The sequence below is a fragment of the Chelonia mydas genome, chromosome 4, assembly GCF_015237465.2.
Source record: "Chelonia mydas isolate rCheMyd1 chromosome 4, rCheMyd1.pri.v2, whole genome shotgun sequence".
Lineage (NCBI taxonomy): Eukaryota > Metazoa > Chordata > Testudines > Cheloniidae > Chelonia > Chelonia mydas.
Genome location: NC_057852.1, coordinates 99,963,540 through 99,976,203, shown reverse-complemented (window position 1 = coordinate 99,976,203; position 12,664 = coordinate 99,963,540). Strand labels below are relative to the sequence as shown.

The following is a 12,664-nucleotide window of genomic DNA, read 5'->3' as shown; positions in this document are numbered from 1 at the left end:
TGCAGCATGTTTGTGCCATTGTTAATTTTCCAACAGGGAAGCCCTGGCAGTGTTTGTTATAGAAAGGGGAAATTGGGAGGGAATTTTTTATTCATTTTAATTGTATACTTCAAATGTTATTTGATTGTACCCACTTGTTGTAGTCAAATTGTCTTAACCAGCATGGTTCACCAACTTTTTTCTTAGTGAAATGAGAAAATAGGGAAAGAGTCATCTACATTTTGTTATTCTCAGATTTTTATTTTTGTTGTAACAATGTTATTCATTTATATACTTAATACTGATTGGTTGGTTCATTAGTTAGCTGACTAGCTGAGTGATTTTACAGTCCAGCCGAGAAGGAGAAAGAGTCTGCATGGATTCCAACTGGAAATTTCTGCAAGCAAGAAGAGGGAAGATATTATTGCAGTGCTTTTGACTCAGCCAACTGTATAGAGTAGATGAAGCAAGACTCTAACTGAGACTCAGATGAACTCAACCTCAGCTTTTTGAACTCTGAGTTACTTCTCACTGTGTATCTGTAAAGACTGATCTGTTTAGATCTAATGTATTTCTCGTGTTTATATTTATGTATAATTATAAAGATAATATGTGTGGATTATGGTGTAGCCTTGTTATGTAGTACAAATTAAACTATCGTGTTTATTATTATAAAATTTATAAAGCTGCCACTTAAGAATTAAGTTTATTTTTCTTGTTCTTTTTGGACCTGACTATGGGGAGACTGACCCTGTGCAAATCATGCTTTTTCTATAGGAGTTGTGTTGAAGCACTAAGAGAGTGGTGAAGTAAACTCTAACCTACCCAAAGGTCACAATACAAGCAACAAGAGGAATAACAGTGGAGGAATCTGCTAAACATCTTAGATGTCCTTACACAAATGCAAGGAGTATGGGGAATGAACTAGAAGTATTAGTACGTACGCGGAATTGTGAATAAATTGACATCATAGAGACTTGGTGGGATACAGCTCATGACTGGAATATTGGTATTGAGGCATATAGCTTGTTCAGGAAAGACAGGCAGGGGGGAAGCAAGATGTTGCATTAAACATAATAAATAGATACACTTGTTCAGAGGTCCAGAAGGAGATGAGACAGACCAGTTGAAAGAGGGGGAAATGGAGGTGATGTCATGGTAGGGTTATACTATAGACCACCAAATCAGGAGGAGGAGGTGGATGACTCATTCCTAGAACAAAAACAAATATAAAAAACACAAGACCTGATAGTAAAGGAGAAGTTTAACTACCCAGACATCTGTTGGAAAAATGATACAGCAAAACACAAAATGTCCAGTAAATACTTGGGATGTACTGGAGACAACTTTTTGTTTCAGAAGGTGGAGGAAGTAACCAGGGAGACAGTCCTTTTAGACTTAGTTCTGACCAATAAGAAGGATTTGGTTGTTAATCTCAAGGTTGAAAACAATTTGAGTGGAAGTGATAAAACGGATAGATTTCATTATTCCAAAGAAAGGAAGGAGTGAGAGCAGCAGAATAAGGACAGTGGACTTCAAAAAGACGACTTTAACATCCTCATATAACCTGATAAGTTTCCATGCTAATAAAATCGAAGGGAAAAAAGGAGTTCAGGAGAGCTGGCAGTTTCTCAGAGACAATATTAATGGGTCAACAGCAAACTATCCCAATGCCAGGGAAAGATAAGAAGAATAGTAAGAAGCCAATATGATTCCATCAGGAGCTCTTTAATGATCCAAAAATCAAAAAGGAATCCTACAACTGTGCAAACATGGACAAATTGGTAAGGATGAGTACAAAAGAATAGAATCATAGGACTGGAAGGGACCTCAAGAGATCATCTAGTCCAGTCCCCTGCACTCATGGCAGGACTAAGTATTATCTAGACCATTCCGGACAGGTGTTTGTTTAACCTGCTCTTAAAAATATCCAATAATGGAAATTCCACAACCCCCCTAGCAATTTATTCCAGTGCTTAACCACCCTAACAGGAAGTTTTTTCTGATGTCCAACCTAAACCTCCCTTGCTGCAATTTAAGTCCGTTGCTTCTTGTCTATCCTCAGAGGTTAAGAAGAACAATTTTTCTCCCTCCTCCTTGTAACAACCTTTTATGTATTTGAAAACTGTTATCATAAGCCCGCCCTCATCTTCTCTTTTCAAGACTAAACAAATCCATTTTTTTCAATCTTCCCTCATAGGTCAGGTTTTCTAGACCTTTAATAATTTTTGTTGCTCTTCTCTGGACTTTCTCCAATTTGTCCACATCTTTCCTGCTATATGGCACCCAGAACTGCACACAATACTCCAGCTGAGGCCTCATCAGCGCAGAGTAAGATGGAAGAATTACTTCTCTTGTCGTGCTTACAGCACTCCTGCTAATACATCCCAGAATTATGGTCACTTTTTTGGCAACAGAGTTACACTGTAGACTCATATTTAGCTTATGGTCCACTCTGACCCCCAGATCTCTTTCCACGGTACTCTTTCCGAGGTAGTCATTTCCCATTTTGTATGTTTGCAACTGATTGTTCCTTCCTAAATGGAGTACTTTGCATTTGTCGTTATTGAATTTCATCCTATTTACTTCAGACCATTTCTCCAGTTTGTCCAGATCATTTTGAATTTTAATCCTATTCTCCAAAGCACTTGCAACCCCTCCCAGCTTGGTATCACCTGCAAACTTTATAAGTGTACTCTCTATACCATTGTCTAAATCATAGATGAAGATATTGAACAGAACCAGACCCAGAACTGATCCCTGAAAGACCCCACTCGTTATGCCCTTCCAGCATGACTGTCAACCACTGATAACTACTCTCTGGGAATGTTTTTTTACCCAGTTTTGCAGTAGCTCCATCTAGGTTGCATTTCCCTAGTTTGTTTATGAGAAAGTTATGTGAAACAGTGTCAAAAGCTTTACTAAAGTTGAGATATTTTATTTCTATAACACGTCTACTGCTTTCCTCCATCCACAAGACTTGTTACCCTGTCAAAGAAAGCTATCAGGTTGATTTGACACAATTTGTTCTTGACAAATCCATGCTGACTGGATTATCACCTTATTATCTTCTATATGTTTGCAAATTGATTGCTTAATTATTTGCTCCATTATCTTTCCGGGTATAGAAATTAAGCTGACTGGTCTGTAATTCCCCTGGTTGTCCTTATTTCCTTTTTTATAGATTGGCACTATATTTGCCCTTTTTCCGTCTTCTGGAATCTCTCCCATCTTCCATGATGTTTCAAAGATAATTGCTAATGGCTCAGATATCTCCTCAGTCAGCTTCTTGAGTATTCTAGGATGCATTTCATCAGGCCCTGGTGATTTGAAGACATCTAACTTGTCTAAGTAATTTTTAAATTGTTCTTTTCCTATTTTAGCCTCTAATCCTACCTCATTTTCACTGACATTCACTATGTTAGACGTCCAATCACCACCAACCTTCTTGGCGAAAACCAAAACAAAGAAGTCATTAAGCACCTCTGCAATTTCCACATTTTCTGTTATTGTCCCTCCCTCCCCGCATTGAGTAATGGGCCTACCCTATCCTTGGTCTTCCTCTTGCTTTTAATGTATTTGTAGAATGTTTTCTTGTTACCCTTTATGTGTCTAGCTAGTTTGATCTTGTTTTGTGCCTTAACCTTTCTAATTTTGTCCCGATATACTTGTGTTATTTGCTTATATTCATCCTTTGTAATTTGACCTAGTTTCCACTTCCTGTAGGACTCTTTTTTGATTTTTAGATCATTGAAGATCTGCTGGTTAAACCAGGGTGGTCTCTTGCCATACTTCCTATCTTTCCTACGCAGTGGGATAGTTTGCTCTTGTGCCATTAATAAGAAGTAGGTAGGCACAAAATCAGAAAGGCTAAGGCACAAAATTAATTAGACCTTGCCACAGACACAAAAGGCAATAAGAAGAGGTTCTTTAAATGTATTAGGAGCAAGAGAAAGAAAAAGGAAAGTGTAGGTCCTGTAGCCAGTGATTTTAGTTTATTGTTCTTTTATTGTGTGGTTATAACTGACTAACATGTTATGTCATATATAATCAATGTATGCTAAATAGAGTTAAATTGTAGGATTATAAAAGTATAAGATTGATTAGTAGTTAAAGGGAATAATCATGTGTTAGACATGAGTAAGCCAAGCTGAAACGCAAGAACTTGTAGGCTGAGGCCTGCAAGATATTAGCTTAGCTATTTTAGGCCTTGAGGACAAGAAATGATGACATAAGCCAATGACTAAGAAATATCCTGATGCCCTAAGATTATGGGGAAAAGGTACCAACTGGTAATATTGTAAAAAATAACCCGGAAGATTAATATTAGATCATAAAAATACTGTAAAGGTGCATCTGTCTCTGACATGTGTCTTAACCACAGGATACAGGTTGTGTGTCAATGCGAATGAGAATAAAGTGAAATTACACAGTCTATATAAAATTGGGATTTCTTAGGTTTCTAGGGGACACAGACCGAAAGAGAGAAGAGGGTTGACGCTTTTATGGACATACGCAAAATGTAGTTATAGACAGAATCACATTATAAAAAGGGGATGCCCAGAACAGGAAAATTGAGCTCCCTATGGAGAACTCCAGTAGGAGCCATCCCTCTACTGATGATCAAGCCATGAGAGACTCATCAGATCCTAACACTATTGTTAAGGATGTGAGTATAAATATATTTGTATCTTGTGCATATGTCTGTACAGAATCTCTATATGCTTGAGTAATCATAACTTTAACCGTAACTTTAAATAAAACGTGTACAAGAGACTAGACCTTGTACTTGTGAATGTATGTGTGGTCACTACCCTTGGTCTTTATGTGTTCCTAGAGACTCTAAATCTGAAGAACGTAGCAAAGGTGACTTTCACTCTGTTAAGCTTGAAAATGTAGTCGCCAGAGCCAAACCCACGGTGGTGTAATACCACATTGCAAATTTCACTTTAAAATAAAATAAAAGGCTACAGTCCCCTACGTGGCAGGAAAGGATAATTAATAATGGATGACATCAAGAAGGTGGAGGTATTTTAATGCCTATTTTGCTTCAGTCTTCGCTTAAAAGGTTAATTGTGACCAGATACTCAACACAATTAATATTTACAATAAGAGAGAAGGAACATAAGCTAAAACAGGGAGTTATATGTATTCAGGTTAGCAGGGTCAGATGAAATTCATGCTAAGGTACATAAGGAATTAACTTAAGCAATCTCTGAACAATTAGCAATTATCTTTGAGAATTCATAGAGGATGGGTGATATCCAGATGGCGGGAGAAGGCCAATTATGGTACATTTCTTTAAAGAGGGGAACTAAGAGGACTTGAGGGATTACAGTCCAGTCAGACAAACTTTGAGAAATATACTGGAAAAAAATATTTAAAATCAGTTTGTAAGCACCTGTAGGAAAATAGGATGATAAGTAATATCCAGCATATATTTGTAAAGAACAAATCTTGCCAAACCAACCTAATTTCCTTCTTTGACAGGAGTAGTGGCTAGGGAAAACTATAAACATGCTATATCTTGATTTAGTAATACTTTTGACACAGTCCTACATGACATACTCATTAGCAAAGTAGGGAAATGTGATCTAGAGGAAACTACTACAAGGTGGTGTAAAACCAGTGGCGAGACCGTGCTCAAAGAGTAGTTATCAATGGTTTTCTGTCAAACAGTGAGGCAGGACCCCAAAATCTAATTTACAAAAGAGAACGATTAGCATAAGATTTTTATTTAGTCACCATGACTCATTAAAAACAAAACAACAACAACAACAACAACATGGAGGATGAAATCCTGCTCCCATTGAAGTCAATGGCAAAACTTTCACTGACTTCAGACGACCAAGGAATTCACCCGACATTTGTATTTTCACCCACCTTTTAGGTGGGGTTTGTCCACTCAGCTACTAGCATACAAATTACTTGAAAATCATTTAGAATGGTTTCCAATTAAATGTTATTAATGTGTGTTGAATGGCCTCACTAGCCAGGCCAAGAGGTGAAGTCAGCATATCATTAGTTTTAAATTTACTTATTTCTTCATTGGACCCATAATGTCCAACATTGTTCAGATAACTGGCTCACTCCAATGTACCATACTGGTGGTGTGACACCCATCACAGAACTGTGCTGGAGCCTGGAGATTAAGTATGAAGAGCAAGTGCTTTCTTATTTCTGAAGATTGTGAAATTTTGTAATGTTAACATAAAACTTGTTTAAAACTTAAATACTATGTGACTTGCATTTGTACCAGCTTGGTCGTCCTCATAAGCTGGCCAGACTACAGGTGGGAAGTTTCCCTGGACAACACAAATGTTGCGAGCAACGGTACTTCAGTAGGTGGCACACAATCATCACTAAAACAATGTTGCTACCATGGTGCTGGCATATACTTTTCTGATTTAGGTACAGTCTTTTGAATGAAATGTAAAATCAATGTCCTGACCACTTTCGTTAATTAAAGATCCCGTGGTAATTTTTGTAATAGTAAGGAGCAATGTCTTGACTCATTGTTTTACACATCTAAATATATATGTACACACAGACATATACATAAGAGGCACATGTCATACTTCTAAAAGTAACATATATGAAAATCAAATGTAATCAGATATCCCCTATTCATGAAGAGCATGTAACGGTCTTGAAATGTGGGAGTTCACTCGGTGAGAGACAGAAAGAATCAGAATGCTGCTGCTGTTATTGTAGTTGTTTCAATGAATGGCCTGAAACTCATTTTCTAATGACGGTGCAAATATTCATCACATTTGCAAAGATTTAAATTATTCGCTCTCATGCATATTTATATATGCATATGTGCTCTGGAACTCATTAAAACAGTTCACAAAAGATTTAGTAACAAGCATCATTCTTCCAGCATTGTTTTTGAAACGTATTTGCAAAGGCCTCAATTCAGCAAGGTACTCATGCACCTACCTTAAAGCACAGAAGCAGTCCTATTGATTTTCCATTGACCTTAATGGTCTAATTCACATGCGCTAGTTATGTTCTTAAGTACCTTGCTGAACTGGAGCCTTGCAAAATAAGGGTTCAGTTCCACCATATGATAGAATCAAGCTTATCACTCAAAAAAGTAGATGCATTATAACAGTAATAAACTTGTATAATCTCCTGCGTTTCTGGGATAGATACGCCTGCAGATTTGGTTGCACAGAGGGTTTCCCAACCTAAACTGCTTCTTAATATAATTCCTGTCTAATTCCAATGGCAATATATGGACTTTTGCCATAGACGTGCTGAATGTTTGCAATGAAAAATGAAGATTTCACATTTATGTAGAATTCAGTAGAATGGTCTGATCTAAGGAAAACAACAGTATCCTCTGTCTTGTTGCTTATTTTGCTCAGAGTGGGTTTTTTAAATCCTAGTATTTGAAATGTCATTATTTTTATTTATATCAATTTCTACTTTGGGCTCTATCCAAAGTGAGGGGTGGTGCAGAAGCCTAAGCTTTCCCCATTCTAAGAGAAACAGCAGAGGGCAATGCAGTTGCTCCAGGAAAGTAATTTGCAATACCTTTATCAAGGGGCAACGTAATCCCTCTACCTCCTTGGCTGTTACTGGAGGGAGGCATCTAACGTGAAACCTCTGCCCTTCCTAATGCACTGAGGAGACCTTACGGAACACATGCAAAGAAGAAATCCTTAGTTCCCGCATCTTGCCTAGTAAAGGTGCGATCTAGCCCTATGTGAGCAAGGAGAGCAGGATTCGATCTCATTTTGTACAGTGAGACGTGGTGTGTTGTGTATCAGATGCGTGACGAAACTGCAGTTATTTTTGAACATTACTACCTGGCACTGCTCTACACAGATTTGTTATGCACAGTAAGGAGACTCTTATACATAAAATATTAACAAATACTCCAATGTTTTCTCTATAGAAACTGAAAGGGAAATAGCACTATTTAGATGATAGCCAGAGTTAGGATAATCAAAAAGTAAATGCACTATTTGCAATCACAGCTTGATTAAAATATTAAAGGTCACAAAGTAGGCAGTTATTTTCCTTCCTAAGAATAACTTTGGTATGGAGAAATGCACTGTCCTCCCACCAGGCAGACCGACCTCTGCTATTTGAACAAAAAAAGTCTCTATATTTTTAAGAGGTTATGTAGATCACATCAAATCCAGCTATAAAATAATTAAGATCTCAGATATTACAGTTGGATTAAATTCTCATCTTGATCAAACCAATTGCCACCTTTAAAAAACAATGGAAAAATCTTATGTCCAGACACCAAATTGGACAGTGAAATGCTGCACCTAGTTTCTCAAATGGGCACTCAGACATTCATAAAGCCCACTTTCCATGCACAGTGCTAATTTGAATAACTAAATATTCGATTTGGGGACTCAATTTTTCTTCCTGGCAAGTTTTCATGACCAAAGAAATTCAGCTAAGAATCTAACATTTTTAATACCTAACCAAAATAAAATTCTGAAGCTCTAGAGGTTTTTTGAGGGGGATTTAGTGAAAATTTCAGATGGCAAGGATTAGAAAAATGTTTGTTTTTTTTTTAAATTATACTCTGTGGGTGAAATCCTGGCCCCATTGAAGTCAATGGGAGTTCTGTCATTGACTTCAATGCTGACAGGATCTCACCCTGTGACCTGAGGACACCGATGAAAAACAGATGAGTGCTTCAAACATAAGAATATCAGAACTAGGTTCATTAGAAACTACTCCTGCTATCCTTCTGACATTCCTTCTCCTTTGTACTGGACCCTGAACCTAAGATAAGAGGATGTACACTTAAGCAATTCTATTGGTTAATTCTAGATACAGCACTGCAGCCACATGGGTATTAGAGAATATTTTACCATGGATAATTTGCTTTTGCAGAAGCTTTAGAGAGAGGTATTTTTAACATTAGCAGTGCCACAACAAAGATGAAAAACTGTTCTCACAGTTCATTAAAAATTAGCATTTTCTATGGTTATGGTGATCACTGATACATTATTGCATTGTTCTCAATTGATACTCCTTTAAAAAATAAATTTATACTGTACTGCTTGTAGACGTAGGAAAGATTTTATATTCCCTTCTTTCTGCTCAAATGCAGCATAACGTAGACAGATACTTTGAGGAGTACAGTAACAGTTTCTTGCTCTTTATTCGTAAATCTTAGTAACATCTTGTTATGGGTTCCCAGTTTTATATAGATGATCATCCAGATTTACAGAATTATATTTGGGAATTCAGAGGCTTGACTGCAGTTATTAATCAGGCTTCCTTTGTGCCTTCTGAAAAATTATCTAAGGTTGACAGTATTCAAACGCTACATAAGACAGAAAGAACTAGAGACCATAATACATAATTGTTCAGACTGAATTAATAGGCTATACATATATCTGTTATTTTAGACTTATTAAACATAAATGGTAAACTAATTATCAATAATTAGTCTACTTTACAGATGAAAGGTTGAAGAAATTCTGCAGCAACTCCATTACTTGGCCAAACTTAGGTCACTTTTCATGGGGATGGCAGAAGACAGACACTTCCCTGACAGCAGGGTGAGAACCCTGCCAAATTTCAAGTCCCTGCTCCAAAACATGGAGGTACTAGTCCTTATCGACAGTTATAAGAATTTTTTAAGAAGATCAAAGCAATATATTTTTCCCAACTTTGTTCTGTTTTTGATGTCATTTTCCAAAAAATAAAATTCAACCTGAGGCAGACACCCGGTATGGAAAATTTTAGCATAAATAGTTAAAGTTTGGCAAAATTATAAGCCATGGGAAACAGGATCTTATAATGGAACGTGATGGGCAGTTTTAACTATAGGCATCACTACCTGTGCTGCCTATAATTATGTAAATTAGCTAAAATAGAGCTTAATTTTAAAAAAATGCATCATAGGAAAAAAATACAATTAAGTTACCAAAGTTTATGTATTTGGTTTGCACATTTGCTAAATTAAAAACTACTAGCATTTCTATTTTCTCCTTTTAAAGTTGAAAAAGTCTGTCCATAGGTATCTCTCATTCTCTTTTCTTGTTGAAATTTATGTATGAAGATTTCAAAGGGCAAGGTTTTTGATCCTTCCTGTGAATTGCTGAGCACCTTTAACACCCAGTGAAGTCAGCGGGAGTTAAAGATGCCAAGAATCTGAGACTCACACACCAATAAGAGAGATAAATAATGGATTTTGACCCAGCTCTTACATTTCTTTCTGAGGGTGCAGAGGACACATGACGGAGTAGATTGTTTGCTTCAGTAGCATGTGTGAGGCATACATCTGGTCAGGGTTTTTTTTTTTGTCAAAAATGAAAAGGATAAAAATCAAAACAAAACATTTTGAAATTATTGACACGTTTTGACTGACCTAATCCAATTAAAAAAAAAAAGATTTTATTTTTGGTTTGTGAAAGTTTTCAACTTTTTCCCATCTTAAATGGGGTGGGGGGGGGAGTTTTGAAATTTCAAAAATTCTTGTGGGATAGGAAAAGCATTTCCCACCCAATTCTAGAGGGGAGACAGGATGCAAGATAAAAATTCAGGCCATATATGCTTTCTGCACACCATGAACCCTAGCTAAAGGGAGGCTCCCAACTGTAGCCCAGTGGGCTAGCTTATCTTTATTATATTACTGTTTTACATTATATTCTGCTTGTATTATATTCAGCAGAAATGCCAGGAACCTATAGGCCTCTATCCTGTAAGACATTAGCTTTAGCATAGGCTTGAGGCCTATGAATTGTGAACAGATAAACTTTAAACAGATAAACTGCCCAATGAAAAAATTCAAGTATTGGGGAACCAAAAATAGAGTGTTTAAGGGGAAGCTCTGACCACAGGTACATGATCCAACCACAAGAGTGTCATGGCAATGAATCGATGTATATAACAGGAACATGAGCTATATCTGCAGATACCTAAGCACAAGGAGGTTATGGTATCAAATTGACATATCTGATAATAAGTTGAGATAATTGATATACTAACCTATAGAAAGAAAGACCTCCAACATTAGTAAGGTGAGGAAATGCACATAAGGAAAAAGGGAAAATCCCCTACTGAATATGCATCAAACATAGTGGCTTCAGCATAACAAAAAAAGTTACATTCCCAGCCTAGGGACAGTAGGAGAAGGAGATGTAGTCCTTTAGGAGGTGCCAGAAAAATGGCCACTGGTGATGCGGGAGAAGGTGATGGTGATGAGGAAGATAATGGCTAACATTTCAGGTTGTTCTACAAGGAATGGTGTGAGTATGTTGATGGGAAGATGTACATTCTGTAGTGTCTCTATCTACCTTACTGAGTTGTGATATTTGTGACTGTGCTAAATGTATTAATAATCTATGTGTAAATATAGAGGAGTTCCTATAGGGTGGCTGTTGCAACTATATACATCGGGGTTCCCAACTATATAACAATTTGAATAGTACTGGGCATGATCATGGGCCAAGAACCTGTCAACCCCCAAAATGATAACTGGTGATTCTTAAGTAATCTAATCTATCTGTAAAATCTATAGATTGGGCTACACAACATAGCCACATGTAGCAGCAGATCGACATGCAATGGGTGGGCCCAGGTGATCTTTGGTCCTTTGCCCCGTGCACTAGGTGCATGCAGGTCTTGGAGGATCCTACTCCAGACTTTAGGATACATAGCAGCTGCAGAAATACACTGCTCTCACTTCACTGTCTGGGTGCAGGATTCCTCCACCACCTTTCTTCGACAAGTTCATTACTATTGAACTGAATTACTTGGGTTGGATGCTAGGGAAAAACCTAAATAATTAATATCCTTTGTGCTTTCATTAGTTTCTGTTTAAGTGGATTAAAGGCTAGATTCAAAAGTAACTGAAGAAACTGAAAAGACTCCCATTGATTTCAATGGGCTTTGGAACAGGCCCTTGTAGTGGAAGGAGCGAGCCTGAGACATGAGGCCTGGTATAAGGGCCTAAGGCCGAAACAAAAGTCAGGCCCTGCTACTATAAAGCAAAGTTAGCAAAACTCGGGCCTTGTTACAAAGCAGATGCTTGCTTGCAGGTTCACTATCCAGAACATGAACTTGGAAAGAACATGCTGGTGTTGCAAAAACACAAATATTCCTAACACATGCTAGGCACTGACACTTGCATAAACACATTCCAGGAGGGTGGTCCCAGAACACCCAGATACAGAATTATGGTATAAACACATTCCCTGAAGATGATACAGAGACATACTGACCCCTCCTAAAGGTAATGTCTGGATAACAGAGTGATGGATAGAGGTGTTTTGATTGAACCAACATGTACAAGCTAAAGGGTGGTAACTAACCAAGTCAGAGGAGCAATACATATCTTGCTTGTATCAATGTATAAAAGAAGGGTCACAGAGGGGCGATTTTTTTCTGGCCGAGCGGGGGAGCAGAAAGTGCCATTATTCCCTGAGCTGGTCCATTGTCATGGGCATACATGTATTAAGTATAACTGTAAAGTATAAGGCACTAATACGTACTTTGTCAGCAATAATCATGGCCGAGAGCCTTCACTACTGAACTGAGTCTATGGTCTTCTTGGGCAGTTCGACTGAAGTCTGCTGTATGGACTATCTGGCAAGAGCCAGTGCAGCACGTGTAGAGAACACGCACACAGCCAACAATTGAAAACAGCCCTAAAAATGCAAAACAATATATAAGTGTGAAAATACTTATTATTGCTATT

The 12,664-nt window shown here is 37.6% G+C and overlaps 1 long non-coding RNA gene across 3 annotated transcripts in view; it reads right to left on the bottom strand.

Moving 5' to 3' along the window:
* Nucleotides 1-229: 229 nt before the first annotated feature.
* Nucleotides 230-12,664, bottom strand: part of LOC122465367 — a 48,133-nt gene continuing 35,698 nt past the window's right edge. For all 3 annotated transcript variants that reach the window (XR_006290160.1, XR_006290158.1, XR_006290159.1), the window contains 2 exons: nt 12,459-12,614; nt 230-376 (listed from right to left, as the gene is read on the bottom strand). This is a non-coding gene — a long non-coding RNA (uncharacterized LOC122465367). The remainder of the gene's footprint in view (nt 377-12,458; nt 12,615-12,664) is intronic.